We start from the raw sequence: 12,713 nt of genomic DNA, 5'->3' as shown, positions 1-12,713 counted from the left end.
AGATCTTTAAAAGACACTGTTATTTTTAAGAATGCCATTTGAAACTTTTCCGCTATTAAAATTACTAAACATACAGTTCAAATGCTTTAAATTTGAAGAAACGCATTAATCATAAATTAAAACTTGCTTCAAAATTTTTTTTTCAATTTTTGAGACAAACAAATAGCTGAAATATCGAAAAAATATTTCTTTTTTTTAAAAATAAATTGCAAATTTGGCTAGACTTTTCAACTAAGATGTAAATTATTAGATTCAATGAATGTTTTCCAATGAATTTTTGTAACTTCAAATAATAGGTTGGAGAGACTTTTCAAGTACTAAAAATTAGATCACAAACACTTATCATTTTCCCTTTCCTTCATGGCGATATTTTGTGTTTTCGCCAACTTTTTATGAATCTGAAGTAGCCCTTTTCATACACGATCTCCTCAATTGGATACCTGCAAGGGCACGTGTTCAGAAGCAAACGAAGAAACAGTTTATGATAGAGCAACGCCCCTAACGGCGTATAATGATATTTTGGAGCATGGGTTCCTATGTTCTTTCTGATGATAGACTCAAGTTTGCCTAGAAATTTTTTACAGCATTTATGTGACCCCTTGTTATATGGGACGTTTTTAAACCTGTGCATTTCTACAAAAAATAAACTAAAATGTAATAAAAAAATTGTTTCATATTCTTCCCAGTTGTCGCTAACTTGGTCAGAATCAAAGAAAAAAAATTTAATTTTTTTTTTTTGAAACAAAATTTGATTTGCTGGATCAAAAATTCGATCTCTAGGAAACGCAACATCGTATAGATTATGTGTTAAGTTAATATGTGTCTAATCATATTATATTTAAGATCATATTATATTTAAGATTTAAACTGACCTATTTTAAGAACGCACTTTGAGCGCAATCGCTGGCTATAAACGTATTTAACATACACGGTGGTAAACTGTTACCGAGACACTGAGAATAAAACAAAATTTAATTGCACGGTAAATAATTAAATAATTAATATTAAACTGACTAGAATCAAGGGATAAATTAAATTTCTTAAAAAAAAGGTTTCTGAAACAAATATTTCACCATTCAGAAACTTCCATAGTTAGACATTTTTGATCATGTTAAAACGCTGCATGGTAGAATTTTTCTGAAATTTTAATACGAGGTTAAGTTGGATCACATTATGGTGTAAATTAGTATTTTATATACATGATTATAGGATATTTTGGTTAATTAAACAAGGTCCAATGAGAGACTTTACTGCGATTACAGTAAATAAGCACAGTAATGAGGTTTAAGGAATCAATATTACGGGCTAACATTAAAACGATTTCTTTGAGAGTGTTGAACATTTTTCATTATTTAAACCAAAATCTGTACCATGCTGAGTTATACGTTTTGTGCTTTCATTATAACTTTACTTTCTATGCTTTTAATAGGCCACTTACATTTAATATAATATTATTTCATTTTTCGATGATTTATTTTTCATTGCTTCCAAATTATTTGATTTACCTTTGAAAAAAAGTACAATAAAGAATTTGATTTGCAATTTTGATGCCTTCGTGGATAATTTTTACTAAAAAATAAATACAAAAAGGTGAATTATCAAGTAAAAAGTTTTTAATTTTTAGAAAGTTTTATTTTAGGAATTCAGAAATAATTAATTTTCTTACTTCAGGGGGTTGAAATAAGAAGAATTTTCCATAAATAATTCACAAGAATATGTATTATTAACATAATAATAAACGTCCTTACAAATTTGACAATTCATTCGATGTAATAAAAAGGAAAATTTATCTAGTGCAGTTTCTATTTTCTTAAACTCAAGTGAAGTATGAAATATTCAAAAGCGTCATGATTAAAATTTGTTTCTTTCACAGAGAAGTGCTTTGATTTTATTTTGTCTGATGTATCTTATTAAATTTTGCATCGAAAAATTCAAACAGTAAATAATACATTGTTTCCTCTATTATGGTACTTAATTTTGAAAGCCTATTCAAATGAGAGTAATAAATGGCTGTTTAAAGGTAAGGATAATTTTTATTATTATTTAAGGAAATTTCAAGAATATAAACATTATTTATACGCTGCTTGAAATTTACTCCCGTTCGTAACGATTCGATTTATTTTATTGATAAAATATACAATCGCGTTCAAAGTTATGATATTAGCTATACTAAAAGCAAAGCTATATCTATATGCTAAATCGCAATTAAAAGAATTTTATTTTAAAATTTAGAAACTATATTGAATTAAAGAGGCAAATAGCGATTATTTTCGAGAGAAATGTGAATAATTAAAGCTCAGTTTTAATCAGCAAAATATTGAGAAGAGTTTTACACTCGCATTGTGCAATGGAGTGTTAGTCTTACGAAAAATGCGAGCTGCAAGCTTCCTAAAATTAGATGTCCTATAGTGAATTGATCGTAGAACACAATTCTCAGTAGAACGTCGAAGTTGAGCATCACTAGCAACGGTCAGTGAGCTGGTGGTGATCACTTTGATGAGTCTGCTAAGGGACCGAGGGTGTGCAGTATTAAGTTGTTCTAACGTAAAGTGCTCGACTTTGCGCGCAAGTCGTTGGACTACCAAAGTGGGGGAGGCAACTCCTATGCAAAGGCTCAAAATTGTGTGGGTATGTCTTTGGATCAAACGCAGGGATGCTCCCCTGACCATCGCCAACATCCCATAGTGCAACTCTAGTGTGGCGCAAATAAAGTGCTGCTGTTACGACTAAAATTAATTTATTTTGGGAGGAGTTCAAGTCGCGTCATAGGTTTTTCCACAAAAATAATTGCGACGAGTTTTGTACGCGATATCTTCACGCTTATCATTTGACAGAAGAACAACCCCGCTGGCCAAACTTTTCTGTAAAATAACAAAATGTATATCGGCCATTAATAGTTACAGTAAATTCTAAAAAGCCTATATTTTGAGAGAAAAATAACAGTAATTACAAATGGAATTTACTTGAGATCAATTTTACATTTTGCTTTGGAATGAATCAAAAATATAAAACTCTAAATGCCAATCTTACTTACATTTACCAAACTTTTTACAAAAGTTTTATTGAGAATATTTTATTTATCTTTAGTTCGGCATTCATTTGAAATTCTGCCACGAATCTCACGTAAGTTTATTTTTTTTTTCATTTCCTTTTTTAATCTTTTTCTTTTATTCTTTTAACTTTAAAGAATTGGCTTTTTTTTGTTCTAAGTTCATCGATTTATTTATTTGAGAGAGAGAGAGTTTTAGCTTTTATCTAAAAGGAGAAAGCAAATCTCAAAGGTTTTAACGCAATTTATTTGCAAGAGCATTCCAGATAGCAAAAGCAAATAATTCGTGAAACAAAATACGTTTAATACTTATTTCTTTTATTCAGCGAGTTATAATAAAATTAACATATTTTTGATAGGGAAAAAAATATCGAGCGATTGTAAAGGAGTCTCGCACATTTCTCTTTTTCTGTCTTGGAAAACTGAAAATAAATAAATTCTTCCGAATTCATTTATTTTTACGTAACCACCCCTTATTCAATTACACAAGCCACAGCTGGTGTCGGTTTCTTTTCCTTTTTGTCAATTATTCGTTTCTGCAGAATCTATAGGCTGCAAGGTGAGGATAAAGTACATTGCACTCTCTAGCGAATTAGTATTTAATAAAGAATAACATAAAAATTCTGAGGATATTGCTTTAATATGTTTTAGCCTTATAACCAGAGAATTCAACTGTAATTAGAGTTTTCTATTGATTTTCTGTTTCATTAAAGTACAATAAAAATGTGAGTTTATCTTTCGTCGTTTTAACCAAATAAAAGTAATTAATAAATTAATTTAACAAATCTATATTAAGTTTTGTTTTTCCTTAGTTTCAAATTACAAATTGTTCGTAAAGCAATACTTTTTAAATCAGATTTTAATTTATTGATATCAATGGAGACATGGGGATTAATAGTGATTAAAAATATAATTGAAAAATGTATGTAGATTAGTGATAATTAGTGTGAGGAGACTCGCGGTGACTGGTAGATACGTATTTTGGTCCCGACTCGCACCGACCACAGTGCTGACTTAATCCTCAGTGATCGATGGATCATGGGTTAGAATCCTCTTGCCGTCGGGTTTTCCTCTCCATGCAACAAAAAGGTGGGTTAGTTCCATAAAAATGTCCTCCACAAAGGCTAGTTTGTCCTTTTACTTGAGCCAGGGGTTCCCATGGGTTCTGGGTTAGATCCAAAAGTACATGGCTATGGAGTTATGCATTGATAGCCGCAAACTCAAAATTGGGTTGGCTGTTCAACGCCGATTATGAAATCAAATTAGTGAGAGGAATTCAATATTTAGGGTGCATTTTTGGTATATTGAAAAAGTAATTAATTTTTTTTAACCCTTTCAAGACCAGTTTATTTCTTTTCCCATAAAAGGACAAATTACGACTTTAATGAATCAGATTAAGTGAAAATAACCAATATTCTATCAAAAAATGAATTTTTTTGTGACTGTTTCCACAATAGGGGGGAGGGGGCTTGGGAAGTGTCCAACTATGTTTTCTAGACGGGACACATATGTTCCAATGGTACTTTCATTTACGAGTTATATGTGTTCCGGTGGGGCTGAAAGGGTTAACATAATTTGATGATATCTTCTTTAGAATACTTACACTTTTAAGTATTAAATAGAACATTTTTTAAGAATTAAATGGGAAACTTCTTAAGAAACAAATATATGAGAAGAAAATTGAAGCTTTAATAATTTTTAGCTCCTTGTTTCGTTTAAAATCAAATTCATTCAAGCTTTCAAAATTCACGTTTTTTCTTGAATGTCATTTCTGTTCCTTCAAGTTTAAATTTTTCAAATTTAATTTCAAATTTAAGATCCGTTATTTTTTTATTTTCTGCTTTCGATATCAGTAGTTCGTGGTACTTAATATGTGCAGTAATTAAGAGTAGGGTTCTGTAAACACATTTTAAAGTATACGAAAGTTGGTTAAATTACACTGTATTTGAAATTAATATTATTTACGGATTACTAGTAATATCAGTAAATTTTTTTAGTCATGCATATCAAAAGTGTTGAGTTCTGTAGTTATTTTATTGACATTGTAAACATTTTTAAAGTTCATGAGAGAAATAAAAATGAAAGATATTAAAATAGGTATTTTATTTGTATTAAGCTGGATTTTATTTGTACAAGTTTTTTATTAATTTTTAATAACAGACTTGTTTTTACTTTATATAAGAACAATACTTTAAAGTACCTCATGAAAATTACCCTAGATAAAATATTTTTTTAATTAATGAAATATGCTGAATTTTATTAATTGGTGGATGAAAGAAAATTTATAATTTGTTAACTTCATTGCTTATTAAATCAACCAAAGGAAAATATTTTCAACACAAGTGGGAAAAAAAACAACCTAATTTGAAAGACCAAATACACGTTTTCCTGATCATCATGTGCTCGGATGGTTTTCCCACATTGTTTTTTTTTAAAAAAAAACTATTATTAGAGTGCCAAAAGTTTAAATAAGTGCTTCAAACATTTCAAGTAGAGACAGACTGTTATTTTTTTATCTCGAAAATTGAGTGTGTTCACAATATATTTCAAAAAGAATTTTAGAATAAATTTAAAATTTTTACAAAAATCATTTTTTCGAAGTGTACACCTACTGAAATGCTCAATATGTATATTTTTAAGAACGTTGATGCCATAAATTTTACCTTTTATTTAAAATTAAATATATTTATTCTTAAGAAACACACTTTTGGAGAGAAAGTGTGTTAATTTCGGTAAATATAGGGATTTATCGTCAAACATCGATATTTAATGATCAATTGTACCAATTTATTTTGTTGTTATTGTTATTGTTACTTTACGTCGCACTAGAGCTGCACAATGGGCTATTGGCGACGGTCTGGGAAACATCCCGGAGGATGATCCGAAGACATGCCATCACAATTTTGATCCTCTGCGGAAGGGATGGCACCCCCGCTTCGGTAGCCCAACGACCTGCGCGCGAAGTCGAGCACTTTACGGTAGCACAGTTTAACGAGGACCAATACCGCACACCCTCGGTCCCTACGCAGACTGATCCAAGTGGTCACCCACCCGCACACTGACAGTAGCCAGTGATGCTTGACTTCGGTGATCTGGTGGGAACCGTGTCTTAACGATCAGTCCACTGCGGGACCCAATTTATTTTGCATTAAGCATTTTGTTTCCCTAAAGTAATGAAAATAAAATATTTTTACCTTTTAGACATTAGATTACAATTGAACAACTAGCAATGCAAATAGCACACTCAGTATAATATTGTTGCCAATAACTATTTTGATAATATCATTTTCGATATTTGTTGTTGATATTATTTATTGAATATCTAAGTTTATCGCAAGACACGGTACGCATTATATAATCGGGAAATACTCTGTATGATTTCGTTGTTGTAATTTCAAAATAAAATAAAATAAAATATTGATATTTTGCGGTATATGTATTTTATAACCGTCGTTGAACAGCCGACCCAATGTTTGGGTTTACGACTACTAATGTTCTGCTTCGTAGCGTTGCAATTTTGAAGCTAATCCAGAAGACAAGGGAACTCCTGGATCAAGTGTTGGGAGTAATTTGCCTTCGTGGAGGACTTTTTTGATGGAGCTAACCCGCATTTGCGTTACATGAAGAGGAAGACCACGAGAACCTCTCATGGTTAGCCTGATGGCAAAGGGACTCTAACCCATGATCCGTCTACCACTGAGGATATTTCATGTCAGCATTGTGGTAGGTGAAAGCTGGATGCGGATTCGTATCGATCAGCTATTGCTGAGATTAGAACCCGGTTCATCTCATTGGAAGGCGAACGCGCAATCCCCTGAACCATCGCGGCTTGGCATATGTATTTTGAAGTTCTTGTCATTTTATTTTTACTTTTTTTGTTGAAAAAATGAAGCATAATATTAAAATTGGAACCATACATGAACCACAGCCAGCAAATTAATGCTACGTCACTTCTGTGTAGAAAGTTTCACTTTAAAATTAATCAAATCCGAGATAAATTTTTTTTCTTCTTCAAAAAACTGTCATATCACAATGCATTTTCTAAATACATACTATTTACACAACTCCTTATATAACACAGCAAGAAACAGGCAGATATCTTAATGGACCAAGTACTTAAACGAGTTTGGTATTGCCGGCATGCGGTCTGAGTAAATCACCTTTTAAGCTGTCTTAATGTTTGTTTTAGCCCCAGTGCTGCAAGTGAAATACTCATTATTGACACTGTTCACAGAATGCTGATTAGATGCAATAAATGGGAAAGCCATGTTTCTTGCATTAATAATATGAGTATGTGTTTTCATCTGGTATAAGTTTCTTTTATAAAGTTACTTATGTATACATTTGCGTTTTGTACAAATATTGAAAAATTTAAAGTCAAGAAAACCCCTTTATTGTCATTGTATTAAATAAGTATTTAGTTTGACCATAAAAATATTTTGAACTTGAAATGGCACTTAACAACTTTACATAACAACTATTAAAACATCACAATTATATTAAAGAATGATAAGTATTCTTTTTCTTATTTCTATTTCTTTCATTATAAATAAATGCTTTTTATTTTAATATTTTTAATTTTATTTTTTGTTGCATAAGCATGTATATTATCTTTTATTTCGTTTTTTTCTGATTTTTCATTGATTCACCTAAACTTTTTCATCATTAATATTAATTAGTTTAAAATTATTTAAAAATTTTTATACATTCTAATTGAAAAAGTTTTCAAATAAAACTACAAAAAAAATTAAAATTATTTTTGTAACGGGATCATCTTTGGATAAAACATGGATTCGCATGGGGCATCTATGGGTATTAAAATTGTGCGCACTCACTCTCAAATTTACCGATTTTTACAAAATATGGAAGAATTGTTCTACTCAAAACCGTGTTTTAAAAGCATAAGTATCAGTAACGCGTGGCTTCAAATATATTTCAGAATCTTAATTCGGTGAGGTCGTATGCAGCGATCTGTTTTTGTCTTACTTTTGCTTAACTAACATAACTGAAGAAGAATAATTAATGAGAACACGTTACAAACAGTAAGAGAAATTAATTTTTTTTATTAAACAGAGACTTATAAGCTCAATTAAGGCTTATAAACACTAATAATTCACTGATATTGTAGAACATCGTAAATTAATTAATCGATAGTTAATAATTCACTGATATTGTTTAATTAATTCTATGGAAAGTTTATTCGGGATAACAGAACAGAGGAGTCATCCTCTCTCTAGAATATCAAAATTGTTATCACAGGGACATTTCTTAGATCGCCGCCAATAGCCCAATTTGTAGTTCTTGAGCCACGTAAATAAATAAAGTACTACTACCCCCAATTAAATTAATTTATTGCAGTTAGCTTTGGCACGTATCTTAAAATTCTTTGTAATAAAATTCGAATAATTATACAAAGTACCATGCAAAAATTTCCTCTAGCTGTTTTTATTCTTATTTTGTTATGTGTTTAGAAAATTGTAAATGTGCTGCCCTTCCCCAATGTTTTTAAGCTGTTCTCAAAACCTTTTGCTTAATCTAAAAATTTTTAAAAAGTGCCCATTCCGCGAACATAACTGTCATTTTCTGAACGCTTTCCTTTTCTGTAGCTTAAGAGTGAAATTTGAAATTTAGTTTCAAACCTTTTCGAAACGTAACAGATGTTCACTAATAACGTCATTTGGGATTAGGAAAATAATTGACTCAATAACACTTAAGCGAAACTTTTCTCTTTCCTTGTCGTAATGGTTTTACCAATCATAAAGTGATCAAATCAATGAGTTTTCTCCGATGCTGTTACAACTACATTCATCTTCTACGCATCCTTTTTTTTCATTATTAAATGTACTCCTTTCATATGAAATGGAAAGCGAAATGTAGAAAAAATTATATATTATTCTGAACAGTCTTTTTGGTCTTCTGTTCTTTGTATTTAACATTTATTGTCAAAAGCATAATGATATTACAGTGTTACAACTGTTTAAATTGTTCACTATTTCGCCTTTCTGTTCGTATTGTGAAGCGTTTATTGCATGTAAATCTACCAAATATATATATATATATATATAAAAAAGGAAATTATACTTCCCCTCTCTCTATATATAAAAGCGAAAGTCTGTCTGTACTTATGCTCACAAATAACTTCAGAACAAGAGTATTGATTTGAATCCTATCTTTTTCTACGGTTTACAAATTTTCATGGAGTGCTTAGTAAACAATCACCATTTTTAGGCGTCCTTCAGTTTGAGCGCAATATGGAAAATACGAAATTCCATTGTTGAAAACCTTTGTTATTGATTAAACTTTCATTAATATCTTTTGAATGACTACACCGATTGGCGTGGTGTTTTTCTCACACTCTTCTTATGTTTTTTGAATTTTTTGCTATATTTTTTTATCCCTTCACTCTTAGTTGTTCACGTAGAATATGTAAAAACATGTTTTTTCAATGTTTGCAATGTCATGGTAAGCATCGTTACTAAATGTGTAATCTCTAGGCAGGCGAAATCTCTAGAACAAATGAAATCATAACTAAAATTTGCTAAGCTCATGTTTTAAGCAGAAGAATCAAACTAGAAACAAATACACAAACTGTCTAAAATTAAAGAAATACTGCAAATCTAATTTGCGTCATGGACAAATTTAAACTTGAAATATACATATTCCTCCAAAAAATACTTAAAATAAACATATAATGCTTACAATAAACATATAATACTTAAAATAAACATATAATACTTAAAATACACAAATTTGATTTATTCGTCCAAATGCTATTTCGGTTTCAATGCGCTTGAAATCATTAAACTCTGATGCAAAAATTGTTTGTTGCCGATCGACTTATTTTTAAACATAAATTTTTACTTATCTAACTGTATGTATTAATATTTGTTAAATGAAAATATCATAACAGTAATAAAAATGTTCAATTTTTTTAATATCGAGAAGTCTGATACCATGGAGCAGCTAGATGTATTAATCGCACATAAATTATATGCTTGTGTACTCCCATTTAAGTCTCAAATCCTGAGTCTAAATATTAAGAGGAAAATGACAGAGTGACAACAAATAATATTTCGACTTGGAGTACAAATAATTAAAAGGGTCATATGAAAGTAAAGTTTTTTAAAACTTTTCAATGTAAATACTCATCATTACTTGGTTATGCTGACTTTCAGTACTTCAATAGCACCATTAAGCTAAATTATCTTTTTTACATTAATTTTTTGCTTTAATTTGCAGGATTTATTAGTTTTGTGTTTTTTTAACTTAAAGAAATTTATAACAGTTAAAAGTCTGAAAGTCGTTTCGTTTTAGCACTAAAACCTTACAAATAAAATTCATTGACTCACAATAAAACGCTTCAATTGCTAACGCAAAATAATCAACAATAACAAAAAATTGCTCTGGTTGATTTTTTGAAAATAATGTTACGTTTTAATTATACATTATAAGAATCATTCAATTAAATTATATCTAATAACAAATTGCATTTCATTAAAATATATTTTAATAAGAAATTCACCATTCATACGTATTTTAATCAAATCTGGCGGCGGTAGCTGCTAGCTCGAGGCGATTAATGTAGCAAAAATTAACCTTTTCAATTTTCGCGAAATACCAAAAAATTTAGCTGAAACAATTATGATTCTGAGTTTTCTGCTCTTTTGTATATTATATTAACAATGTTTTAAAAAGCAAAATAGTATTGTGAAGTGGCATGTGAATATATGAAAAATATAATTATTGCTCATGTAGCGATAGAAATGTCCCCTTTTCTTTTTTTGCAAAATATCATAATTATATCTGAAAAAATTATGATTCTGAATTTTCTGCTGCCTATTTTCAATACTGTTTTAAAATACAGCTTTTTTAACTATTTAATATTTTGTCTTTTTAATTGTATTGGGAAGCGTATTGAAAACGAGCTAATTATAAAAAATAACCAAATTGTGCACAGCATAGGATTAAAATTACCTTTTGTTTGTGAAAAACTGAAAATTTTATCTGAGATAAACATGATTCTGAATTTTCTTCTCCCCTGTTGCTTATATTTTAGATTTTCTGAAGAAGTAAAATAATATTAAAAAAATAACCAATGTTACAACTGTTTGACTATTATGCCTTTCTATTTGTATTGTGATACGTTTATTGTATGTAAATTAACTAACTATGAAAAATAACTCGAAAGCGAAAGAAAAACCAAAAACTTAACGTAAGCAGTTAGGATTATAATTTTGTTTAAGTGTTTTGAGGTTAAGTGTTCCCAAAACTAATAGCAGTATACTTTTAGTCTTTGAGGAAATTTTATTAAAAAAATTTAAAGTTATAAACAGTAAAAATTCGGTCTACAGTCTGAATTTAAATAGGAGTATTTTCAAGAATTTTAAGCAAAAAACTTGGAAATTGATCTTCTACAAATGGCATCTTTATTGTTATTTGGTGCTGGTATCTCGTTAATAATTAAGCTTTAAATTTTACTTCGTTATTTTACAGCATGAAAAACTACTTTAATTATGATTATTTTTTAAATCTTTAACTCAAGACGCAAATAGCACAAGTTAACAACTAACTAAAGACGCACAATCTAAATTTAGTTAAGCATATTTTTTAGAAATTGAAACACAAGAGTAGAAAATTATTCTTCTATAAATAGCATGTTTACTGTTATTTGGTGCTGTCACCTGAAAGATTAAAAAATAAACATAATTAATTAATTATTAAGCTTCGAATTGTTTTCTTCATTATTTTGCAGCATGGAAAACTTCTTAAATTATAATTGTTTTTTCTTATCTTTAACTCAAGAGATAAGTAACATTTTAATACTATTATTTACGGTTAAAATTGCCGACATTGACTGCCATTTTTAAAATATTCTATGGAACAAAAAATATTGATTTTTTCTTTTTAACTCAAAAATATAACTTTTATTAAAAACAGTTTTGAGGTTCTTGCACTTAAATTGTTAAATTGTTGAAAAATTGTGAAAAATATTTTGAAAATTTAGGCTGCACGTTTTCAATATATCTACTTCAGAAATAAATTTAGGCATCCCATGCTTACAAGTTTGTTAAAAATTATAAAACTTAAATTTTGGAAAAGAAATTTGATTCGTCAGGAGAATTTATTGAACATAAACTGAAATATTCATTCTGGTATAATCTTTTTAAAATTATGCTTTGCATAATTGATCCCTTTTTTTAAAAATGATGATAGCCTATCTTAAATTTAAATAAATTTAGTAAATAGTAAAGGTAGTAACTTCTGTAATTATTCAATAGTTAGTGTTACAATATCATCTTTTCTTGAATCGTATCTTAATTTGTATTCTAATTTAACTATAGTAATTTAATTATTATTTTAATTTAACTTACTATTCAATTGCTTTTCTATACTTAAGATAGAGGTTTGAAAAATTCAATGGATTTCCAGTCCTTTTCTATTTTGCTAAACACGTGATTGCCCTTTTATATTCATAGATTCTGAGAAAAGTCCCAATTAAGAGCCTTCAAATAATTCTTGTCTGGGTGTTTTTTAAAAGGAATAATTAGGTCGTAGATTTATCCTTAGATACTTGGGATTGGAGGAATTATTTTAGCCTTTTATTGGGTTCTTAATTTTAATCTAAGATGATTGGTTTTAGCGTTTAAGGGGGCTGGATTTTTAA

Source organism: Parasteatoda tepidariorum, chromosome 2 (assembly GCF_982258835.1).
Source record: "Parasteatoda tepidariorum strain Cologne lab strain chromosome 2, Ptep-v5.0, whole genome shotgun sequence".
Lineage (NCBI taxonomy): Eukaryota > Metazoa > Arthropoda > Arachnida > Araneae > Theridiidae > Parasteatoda > Parasteatoda tepidariorum.
This window is presented reverse-complemented; position numbering follows the sequence as displayed.